The sequence below is a fragment of the Silene latifolia genome, unplaced genomic scaffold (genome assembly GCF_048544455.1).
Source record: "Silene latifolia isolate original U9 population unplaced genomic scaffold, ASM4854445v1 scaffold_352, whole genome shotgun sequence".
In the NCBI taxonomy this organism is placed as follows: Eukaryota; Viridiplantae; Streptophyta; class Magnoliopsida; order Caryophyllales; family Caryophyllaceae; genus Silene; species Silene latifolia.
Window position 1 is genome coordinate 74,349 of NW_027413282.1, and position 11,592 is coordinate 85,940.

Here is an 11,592-nt window from a genome sequence, read left to right on the forward strand (position 1 = left end):
AAGATTTGGAGACACTATCTTTATGGGGGCGACCTTTAAGGTGTTTTATGATCACAAGAGCCTCAAGTACATCTTTACTCAAAAGGAGTTGAACATGAGACAGAGGATATGGATGGATCTTATAAGAGACTATGACATGGATATCATATATGATGAAGGGAAGGCTAATGTGGTGGCCGATGCGTTGAGCAGGAAGAGTGTGCATTCTCTATGCACGGCTATGTCACTGATGAGGCTGACAGATGAAGTGACCAAGATGAGTATACATGTGATCCATAAAGGGGATGCTAGAGGTGATTTGACAGTTGAGTCAGATCTTTAGGATGATATTCACATGAAACAGGCTCTTGATCCTAAGATTCAGGAGTGGCGAGCTGGAATAGAGAAAGGGACGGTGTCCCGGTTCTTTATTCATTCAGATGGGAGTGTTTGGTTTGATGGGAGATGGTGTGTACCCGTATTAAGTGTTGATAAAGGTAATTATGACAGAGGCTCATTGTACACCGTATTCAGTACATCCAGGTGGTGACAAGATTTATAGAGACCTTAAGAACATGTTTTGGTGGCCGGGGATAAAGAGGGAGACGGCTGAGTTTGTGGCAAGATGTTTGACTTGCCAGAGAGTCAAAGGGGAACAACGAAGATCGAAAGGTAAGATTCAGTCACTTGAGGTACCTGAGTGGAAATGGGAACCTTATCTATGGATTTCATCGTGGGTTTACCAAGGAGCCAGCAAGGTAATAACATGATATGGGTGATCGTCGATCGTTTGACCAAGTTAGCTCATTTTATTCCCATGAAGGATATATGGACTAAGGTGCAGTTGGCAAACAGCTACAGGAAGAATGTAGTGAGGTTACATGGAGTACCAAAGGATATTGTGTCAGATCGAGATGCGAGATTCATTTATCGATTTTGGCAAGAGTTGCAGGAACTTATTGGGACTACCTTGAAGACGAGCACTGCATTTCATCCTATAACAGATGGGCAGACAGAGAGGACCATCAAGACCTTGGAGGACATGCTGAGGGCTTGTGTGATGGAGTTTGGTGGTAGCTGGGAAGATAAGTTGGATCTGATAGAGTTTTCTTACAACAACAGTTACCATATGAGTATTGGGATGGCTACGTTTGAGGCTTTGTGTGGGAGAAGATGCAGGAGTCCGATTTCCTGGGATGATAGCGCTGAGGCAGTGGTTCTAGGTCCACAGATGATGTGTATAGTGGAGCGGAAGACTTAATTGTGAATTCAAGTGAGGCGAGAGATCCGAATGCACTAGGTGCAACCCGACCAAATCGTGTCACTTGATGCGTTTTTGCGGAAGCGGAAGACTTTTTGTTTGTTTTTGTGTTTTTCTTTTGTGCAAGAATAAAAGGGATATTTGTTTCGATATCTTATAAAGAGATCGAATCAATGGGATATTTGCTGTCGTTAGACCTATAATGATAACAATGGGGGAATTACTCGAAAACGCGTCAAGTAATTTAACTCAAACTTCAGAACACGTCCTTGGTTTAAGGCAAGACTCGAACTCGTTGATGTGACCATAATTAGCGCATATTTAGCCCCCGAATTAGCCTTGTTCCCATGCTTTTTAGTGCATATTTGGGTCATTTATTGTCTTTAGTTCATTGTTTTGTATATTCTTTGAGATTTTGATCCCTTGGTAGGAAAGGAGTGCAAATCTTGCATTTTCATGGCAAAACGAGACTAAATTGATTGAATTCAATGACCAAGCATCAAGGAGAGACAAGATTAGAAGGCCTTTGTACATATTATGGTGGATGAGCAATGTTGAGGAAGGATCCTTCCATCCCCAAGGAAATCCCCAAGGATTTATGAAGAAAAGGGAAGAAAAGAAGAAGGAACAAAGCTGAGCAGCAATCCGTGCGGATTGCCGTGAATCCGCCCGTCCTCCACAGCACAATCCGTGCGTCTTCTGCCAAAGACGCCCGGGCAGCAGCCACCAGAATCTAGCCGTCTTCTCCAAAAGACGCCCGTCTTCCCCTGCTACAATCTGCCCGTCCCGACACCAATACGCTCGGATTCTAGTCCAGCACAATTTCGTCTTCTTCAAGCATCCGTGAAAGAAGCCCTTCCTTCGAAAAATACCGGCGTCTCCCTGCTCAATCTAAAAAGTGTAATTACTAGTTTAGCCCTTAGTTAACCCTAATGCATCCACCTAATTTCCACTATAAATACCCCATTAGTCTAATTAGAAGAGGAGGTTCTTCTAATCAATTATTAGAGTAGTTAATATCAATCAAATCTCTCTTTAGTGTTGTAATCGACAATTAATCAAGTTTTAATACAAGTTTTATTTCCTTAATCTCTCTTTTGTTCATCCTTTATTTTGGGTAATTGAAGATTATTTGGGTTATTATTGGGAGATTGACAACCTCTCAATCAAGCATCAAGTACTTCTTTTATTCTTTGCTTTATTATTGGAATCATTAATAGGTATAATTCTCTTAATCTCTTTTTAATTATTGTTAATTACTTTCATTTATTCATCATGTTTCATTTTGTTGGTATGATTGACAACCTTGCTAGCATGATCAACATGATAATGAGTGAGTAGTGACCTAGCTAGGGTTAATGGGTAATTAGGGGAAACCAACATGGGGAATGATTCATGCTTAAATTAATATGCTTTCATGGTTTATTTGCTTGCTTGTTTTGATCTCAACTCATGCACATGTTATGTTTGATGAAATGGGAGTCTATGAATCCTTCCATTTTTTACCCATCACCTATCTTTTCAATGAGACTTGTAAGACATAAACCAACTCGAGTCTCATTAGACCATGCATGTTGTTGAGTAGGAAAGACTAAGTCGACTTGTAGGTGTTGTACAATCTAATCGATTCGGCTACGGGACCCAAACTTTCCTAGGATTGTAAGATATAACCCAACTCAATCCATCACAATAATAATTGCTTGCTTATAATTTGAGAACATGTTTGTATGATCAATTCCCATGATTCCCCTATGACCCCATGACACCCTAGTGCTTTTTATCAATTGTTTACAACCATTTTAATTCATCTTGCTTATTTACTTTCATTGCTATTTAGTTAGTGACCTTCTACATCAACCCAAATTGTGACACCCCTAAGACACCAATAGTTTCAATAGAAATCTCATCTCAATTCCCGTCCCTTGGGATCCGACCTTTACTTCCCTCTTTACTAATTGTAGAGTTATTTCTGAAGCTATAAATTGTGTTTTGATTCGGACGTGACCCAACGACAACATCTATTCAATTGTGAACACGAAACGGACCGATCAAAAATGGCGCCGTTGCCGGGGACGGTGTTAACTTGATTTAGATTTTCTTATATTGTTATTAGTTGTGTCTTTCTTTGCCTTGGGGAAGTAAAACTCCTCAAGGTTTGTTCTCATTGTTTTCAAGTTGTTTGATATTTTGCATGTCTAGAAGGTCACAAGGTGATTTGTTACCTTTTGATCGTGAAATTGAAAGAACTTTGACAAACAATAGGAGATTTGCCAGGAGGAATTTGAGAGGTATTAGTGAGGTTGTGGATATTCAACCAACTATTGAGTTCATCAACCCTTTTGCAAGAGAAGGTGAGGAGAACCCAACACAAAATACCCCACAAAATCAACCCACAATGCCTAAGTTTTCATCACATTCCGTACCCACCGAGGAGAACCTACCCAATGGTACTCCCACACCACAACATTTGACCGGAAATTTTATTGCCAAATCCGCCTTTATCCAATTAGTCGAAAGGAGCCAATTTGGGGGGATGCCTAGTGAAGACCCTCATTCTCATATGGAAACCTTTTGTGATTATTGTGATGCGATTTCTCAAACTGGTGTAACTCAAGACCAAATTCGATGGGTCTTATTTCCTTTTTCTCTAATTGGCACCGCGAAACAATGGTTGAAGGGCCTTGATAAGGCTACTCTCGGAATTGATTCTTGGAAGAAGTTGGCTCTAGCTTTCTACAAAAAGTTCTACCCACCGAAAAAGACTAACATGCTAAGAGCTCAAATTACGGGTTTTAAGCAAAGGGATGAAGAATCTTTGTATGAAGCTTGGGAGCGGTTCAAGGGAATTTGTCGCTCATGTCCTCACCATGGACTTAGCGAGTGGTTCTTGGTACAACAATTTTGGAACGGTCTATATGAAGATTCAAGGAACATTCTCAACATGGGATCAAATGGAATGTTCACCGAAGTTGATGACAATCAAACATGGAACAAGATTGAGGAAATGGCGGTCCATAACTCACAATATAGTAGACCTCGCAAGGCTACTAGAGGAGGAAGGCATGAAGTGGACTCCGTTACTCAATTGGGTGCTCAACTTAGTGCTCACATTGACACAATCAATTTGAAGTTTGAAAAAGCTATGGCTAGACTTGAAGAAGCCTCAAAATCACCAAAGCATCATGTTAATGCCATGACGACATCCTCATCAATCCCAAGTGGGATATGTGAGAATTGTGGAACTTTGGGACATGACCAAAGTGAATGTAGGGGAACAAATGAACAAGTGAATGCTTTCCAAGCATACAAGAGTGGTACCCCTTATTCCAACTATTACAATGAAAACACCAAATTCCATCCAAATCTCTCATACAAAAGCCAAAATGTTCAAAACCCTCAAACAACATACACTCCACCTCCCATGAGAAACCAAAATCAAATACCCTTTTACAACCAAAACCAAGGTTACCAAAATCAAAATCCATACAATCACCAAAATGACCAAGGTTTTGATGTTCAAAAAGCGGTCCTCCAAATGCAAAAGAATCAACAAGAATTTTTCACTCAAATGCAAAAAGTTAGTCAAGCAAAGGAAACCACCATCAACAACATTCTAGCTCACACCAAAATATTGGAAACCCAATTGACTCAACTAGCATCTTCAAGCTCACAAAGACAAAAGGGGCAATTACCACCTCAAATTAATCCCCCAAGACATGAAACGGTTAGTGCCATTCACTTGAGAAGTGGTACAAGGTATGAAGCACCGAAGAAGCAAGTTGAGGATGAAGTTGTGGAAGCTAGTGATAAGGAAGAAATTGTGCAAAACTCCAAAGATGGAGAATCATCAAAAGAAGAAATTTCAAAGAAAAATGAAGACAAGGTCAAGGAGAAGGAGCCCATTGTGATTAGACTTCCTTTTCCAAGTCGTCAAGCCAAGCCCAAATTTGATGACCAACTTGGAAAGTTTATGGAAATTGTGAAGAATTTGGAAGTCTCAATTCCTTTCACGAAATTAATCAATCACGTGTCGGCCTATGCAAAATACATGAAAGACATCCTCACAAAGAAGAAGTCGATCCGGAAGCTTGAGACTATCGCCTTCACTAAGGTGAGTAGTGCAATACTTCAAGGGAGTTCACCTCCAAAACTCAAGGATCCGGGAAGCTTCTCAATACCGTGTACCATTGGCGACACCACAATCAACAAAGCCTTATGTGATCTAGGGGCTAATGTGAGTGTTATGCCGTACTCGGTGAGTAAAAGGTTGGGGATGGGAGAGCTTAAATGCACCAATATCACACTCCAAATGGCCGATAGATCGACGAAGACACCATTATGGATATAGGAAGATGTCCCCGTACGAGCTGGGAAGTTTTTCATCCCGGTGGACTTTGTCGTTGTTGATATGGAGGAAGATTCCAACACTCCAATCATTCTAGGAAGACCCTTCTTACACCGCGGGTGCGGTGATTGATGTGAAACATGGAGAGCTCACTCTAGAAGTGGGAGATGAGAGTATAACTTTTAATCTTGACAAGACTATGAGAGCTCCCCGTTTACATGAACCGTGTTTTATGATCGATCATTATAGTCGGAAGGATGAAAGGAAGAAGTCGGAACTCCAATGGAAGAAGAAAATTGAAGATGCTCTATTCAAAGAGCAAGTGAATTGTGACAAAGAGAGCTTGCAAAGCTCACCAAAGTCAAGCAATGAAGAAGATGGCCTCATTGGCCAAGAAAAGGAAATGGGAAAGTTGTCTCCATCAAATCAAGAGATTTTCAATGATCAACTTAATGAAGTATGTGGTCTTTGGGACGACGAATTTGAAGGGATTTTTAATCCCTACATTGGTAATGCCATTGATCAAGACCGACAACAAGGGACAAGGTCTATTGAAGACCTCTATCATGATAATGAACAAGCTTTTGATTACTTTTTCAAGGTGTTGAGCAACATCAACAACACCTTGAACATGCCCCCTTGACATCTCATCAAGAATGAGAGTTTGGTGGAGTCCTCCCTAAACCACCATTTGTAAATACTTCTAACTCCCTAACTTGCATTTCAATTCTTATATTGTATTTTTTGTCATTCTTGGATTTTTATACTTTGATCAAGATAATTATCATGTTTGAGAGAAGTGAGGGAGGGACTAATAATTTCAATTAATGTTTAGTGCTTTAGCTTAGTGTGGGGATAGAAATTGCCTAGGCTATCCATGCCTTAGTAGTGCCCCCACAATGAAGAACACGAGATATAAAGAAGAATGGAAAAATGACAAGGGATATGCAAAGTACACGGATGGAACTGAATCCGGGTACAAAGGGGTCGAATCCGAGCGGATTCAGGAGAATCCGCCCGTCTTCAGGCAATCCGGCATATTGGGTAGAAAACGCCCGTCCTCCATGAGCTGAATTTTTGAAATTTCTGACTGTCAATGAATCCGGGCGTCCTGCATTCAAATCCGCCCGTCTTATTGGCTGAAGAAAACAAGAAAAATCCCTGTAAAGGAATCCGCCCGTCTTCTGTAGAAGATGCCCGTCCCATGTTTGCAAATCCGAGCGTCTTCACTGAAAGACGCCCGTCTTTAGGCGAGTTTTTCCCAACCCAGAAAAGGCCAAATCCGGGCGTCCCGAGCAGAAACCGCCCGTCCGGCCCCTGCATTTCAAATTTTTCGGGTTTTATAAACCCCCTCCCACATTCATTTCTTCTTTCCTTCATTCATAACACTACTCATACCTTCAAAACCCTCATCCTCTCCATCACAAAAACAAGATTCCTCAACAACATTCACCAAAATCAAATCAAAACATCCTTTTAACAACAAATCAATCACTCCTCTTTCAAACAAAAATCAAAACCAAGCACAAAATCTTCAACCTTTGAGTCGATTTTTGAATTCATAAAGGCAAAGCCTTTCATCTTTAAATCGATTTGGGTGCACTAGAAATTGAAGATTTTTCACTCTTTTCTTGGTTTATTCATCAATGGCAAGGACTAAGAGAGCAACAAAAGCAACAAAGGCAAAGGCACCAAAGGCAAAGGCACTCTCATCAAGACAAAAGAGTCTTCAAGCAAAGAAAGCATTGGCTATGGTGGTAGCTAACCCAAACTTGGAAGTGCAACAACAATAACCTCCCATGGAAGCAACAACATCCTCTACTCCGGAAATTGCTCAACTTTCGAATTATCCGGAGGTAATTTTCATTTCCAAATCCCATAGGGACACTTTTGCCAAGTTTGCTAGGAAATCATTTCTATCCACCAAGTTTATTTGTGAAGATACCTTAGATAAGTTGGGTGTCCTTGAGCAAACTACAGCCTTCTTTAAAGCCATGGGGTTGGAGAAATTGTTTAAATAAAAAGAATTGACATACCCCTCCCTTACCTTAGAATTTTTGAGTTCTTTGAAAGTTAACAAGGTTGAGACTATGGAGACCATCGAGTTTCATCTAGCTAATGTTAGTAGGCGCATCTCCTTTGAGGAAATGGGTAAAGCTTTGGGTCTTAGTGATTCACCGAGTTATTTTAAGAATGTTGGCATGTATGACCCCGACCCTCTTTGGGAGGCGATTTCCGGAAGGAAATTTGAAGACTTTCATGCTAGTCGTGCTCTATTAGTCCACCATCCGGGCATTAGAGTATGACACAAGGTCATAGGGAACACCATCATTGCAAGAAAAGACACCAACCATTTCACCAAACTCGATTTTGTTCTTCTTGAGTCGGCTTTGAACATTGGAAGGGAATTCACCAAGCCTTTCAACTCTCTAAGGCTTTTGGTGGATAGATGGCTAAATATTGATTGTGGGAAGAAAGGCACCACCGTTATTGTGAATGGAGGCCTAGTCACTATCCTAGCTAAATACTTTGATCCAAACTTCAACAAAGATAACAAGTATGAGGCGAAAGAGGGTGGTCATCTCATTGATAATAATACTATGATATACAAGTACAAGTGGGTTACCCATAACCCTCTTGACACCAAGTATGGATGGCTCACTAGTGAGGCTAGATCTTTCACTTTGCCTTCAAAGATTTGTCGATTAAGTGTCCACCGGACCAACTATCTACTTCCCCTTTCAAAAGAGGCCGAGTACATTATCCGACGACAAAAGGGTGAAATTGAAATGCCCTCCTCTTCCATTGTCACACCAACCTATCCTTTCGAGGACCAAGAGTTCAAGCCGGAAGGTGTTGAAGCAAGAAATGATTATTTGACTCTTCTCATGCAAGAGATGCACAAGCAAGCTTTCTAGGATCGGAAAAATGCTTACTTAGCCCAATATCCACCCCTCCTTCATTTAGCTAGGCAAGGACTACTTGACCCATCATGTTCTTTGCCTAGTTGGGCGGATAGGGAAGTCTTCTTTCCGAGTGCATCTAGGGTTGTTCCGGGTGATAATGAGGTTGTCGGTAATGAAGAGGTTGATGATAACATTGATGAAGAAGCTAGTGAAGAAGGAGAAGAGGATGATGAGCAAGGTGAAGAATAAAGTGAAGAAGAAAGTGGCGATAAGACCATTTCTAGTGAGGAAGGTGATGATAATGATGATATGATGGAAGATTAGCAAGCTTTAGAGGCTCCTACCCTCTTGAGGTTTGTCTATTTCTCTCTTTGTTCTATTTATTAATCTTGATCATTATTGGAGTAGTCCTAGCACCATTGAGGACTAACACCTCGGCCCCATTGAGGTGTTCTCATTTTATTGTTCCCACCTTTCAAAATCCAAAATGACAAAATTAGTTTCATGCATTGCATAGTGTGTGCATGAACTACACCCATCCTTAGGACATTAGCAATAATGTCTAGATCGGTTTGGGGAAGTCCATTCATACACAACGGGAGGTAATCTAAATTATCCTCTCCGTCATAAACAAAAACCATGCATCATGTAGTATAGATTAGTGTAGCTTGCATTTAGTGTAGAAATCATGCATCATGTTTGCATAATTTCCCATCATTTTGGCCATTGAGGACAATGCCCATATTAGTGTGGGGATGGGGAATTCTAACTTAACTTAACCTTTATTCAAAAATCCAAAAAAATTGAAAAATTTCGAAAAACCAAAAAAATTTGAAAATTGAAAAACCCAAAAATATGTTTATTTCATTTCTTAGTGTAGTCTTGTATATATATTGTGTTTGTTCTATCCTTGTTCACATTGATTGACTACGCCACATCCGAGACATGAGGATCATGAAGACCGCATGGTATGATCTTTCCAATCTCCTTTTTCCTCTTTATGTTAATGACTATGTGGCTTTATTTTGATTGATGCGGTATAACAATGTGAACTTAGGACTTGCATTTAGTTTATATGTCATATTATTTGATAGAATCACTTGCATTAGGATGTATATAATAGTTGCGACATGGCATATAGTTGCATTTAGATAAAATATTTTGAAAAGTGCCTAATTGAGAACTTTGACAAGAGCAACTAAGCCATTACAAATACTTTTTCAACTTAAGACTTTGCCTACAAGAATGGTTGTAAAACACCCTAGATTGTGTCATACTAGTGTCTTTTGACCCATGACCCAAAGCCTAGTCAAGGGTTTCCATGTGAATCACCTATTCCAACCCCGTGATGCGATGTGGACTTGGTTAACTTGTCTAGGTGACCTTGATTGACCTTGTGGTAAGGCAACCCAAAAATACTTTCTATCAATAAGTTTGAAGTGCTCATTTCGAAGATTTTGTCATGTGGAAGTAATTTATTGCCAAGGAAACCTCAAATGTTATGAAATTATGAAATGTTGAGAAATTTTAGTTGTTTTGATGGAGGTGTACCACTTCGATGTGCTTTGGAGAGGGATCCATTGAATTGGGTCCCCACACTGTTGTGAATTCAACCGCCCAGAGACAGAGTGACTATCACCCCGAAAAGCTATTGTCTAGAGGTTAACCGGTTGCCTAATAAGCGATTGGCGAAAGCAAAGGACACTAGCCCGGAAGGGACAAACCCCATCTTAAATTTTTGAAATGTGAAAGTTAAATGAGGACAATTTTGAATACTAGTCATATCCACCTTTGTTTATAACGATTTAAGCATTTCATTCCCAAAAAGCCTTTTGTCAAGCCACTTTGTCGAGCTTGGGATGATCCATGACCTTTACTTTTGTAGAGAATTCGAGACTTGTCATGTCATATGCTACTAGCATCATAGGGATCATCATTCCACCACCATCCGATCGCTCTTGACGAAAGCATTTGGAAATTGAGGACGAAAGTAGTCTAGTTTAACACCATTTGGAGGTGATTTAGTGCCATCCTCTTAGCCTTAGTAATTTGTTGAACTAGTATTTGTGAAGGATTATATGCTCTTAAATTTGTTCTCTCTTAGTTGCCTTCGCCACTTGATGAGGAAGTGGCTATTCCTTTTGTAGATGCATCCATTATTTGATTTTGTGTGCTTAATGTTTGGATGTGTCGCCATTTTGGCAAGACCCACCTTGCCTTTCAAGAAGGAATCCTACCTCATGGTTGTCTTGTTGTGAGTTGAAGGGGCGGAGTGAGATCCGCTAATTGTCTCATATCGGCTATGTTATTAGGTTAATTTAAATAATGGTCCTAGTCTTTGTCACCTCTTTTCTCGGGACGAGCAAAGGTTCGGTTGGGGATATTTGATGTGACCATAATTAGCGCATATTTAGCCCCCGAATTAGCCTTGTTCCCATGCTTTTTAGTGCATATTTGGGTCATTTATTGTCTTTAGTTCTTTGTTTTGCATATTCTTTGAGATTTTGATCCCTTGGTAGGAAAGGAGTGCAAATCTTGCATTTTCATGGCAAAACGAGACTAAATTGATTGAATTCAATGACCAAGCATGTAACACCCTGATTTATGAAGGAGCCTTTAGCAAGACATTCCCTAATAAACCGGACTGTTACCATCTCGGTTTCTCGAGGTAGTGATGAACAAATTAAACTCCAAGGCAAATTATATAATTACTTTAATTTAACTATTACAAAACCTCTTTTACATCAAATTACAAAGAACTAACATAAATGAAAGTGAAAGTCTTCTAAATGAGGATCTAGTTACTAAGTCTTCTGATCCAGTGTCTCACGCCCATCAAGCTCCCATCCTATCTCATAACCTGTCAAGTCTGCTCCCCAATATTTGGATCATCACAGGTGTTCACAAATACACAGGGTCAACCACGAGGTTGAGTAGGGAATACAATGAAACAACAAAGTATGATATGCATGCTCCTCCGTCACCTCCATCTCCATCTCAACTCATATCTCATAACCCGTACAACCCAACCATACCGATCCCCAGAGACTATATATCGACCGTAGCCGATCCGCCAGCTCGCGATTGAGGACACCAGGGCA

General features: G+C 40.3%; 1 non-coding gene across 1 annotated transcript; it reads right to left on the reverse strand.

Annotated features, from left to right (window-relative positions):
- Positions 1 to 4,007: 4,007 nt before the first annotated feature.
- Positions 4,008 to 4,114, reverse strand: LOC141639357 (small nucleolar RNA R71). The gene has a single exon (XR_012542491.1). It is a non-coding gene; the product is annotated as a small nucleolar RNA R71 (small nucleolar RNA).
- Positions 4,115 to 11,592: the final 7,478 nt, after the last annotated feature.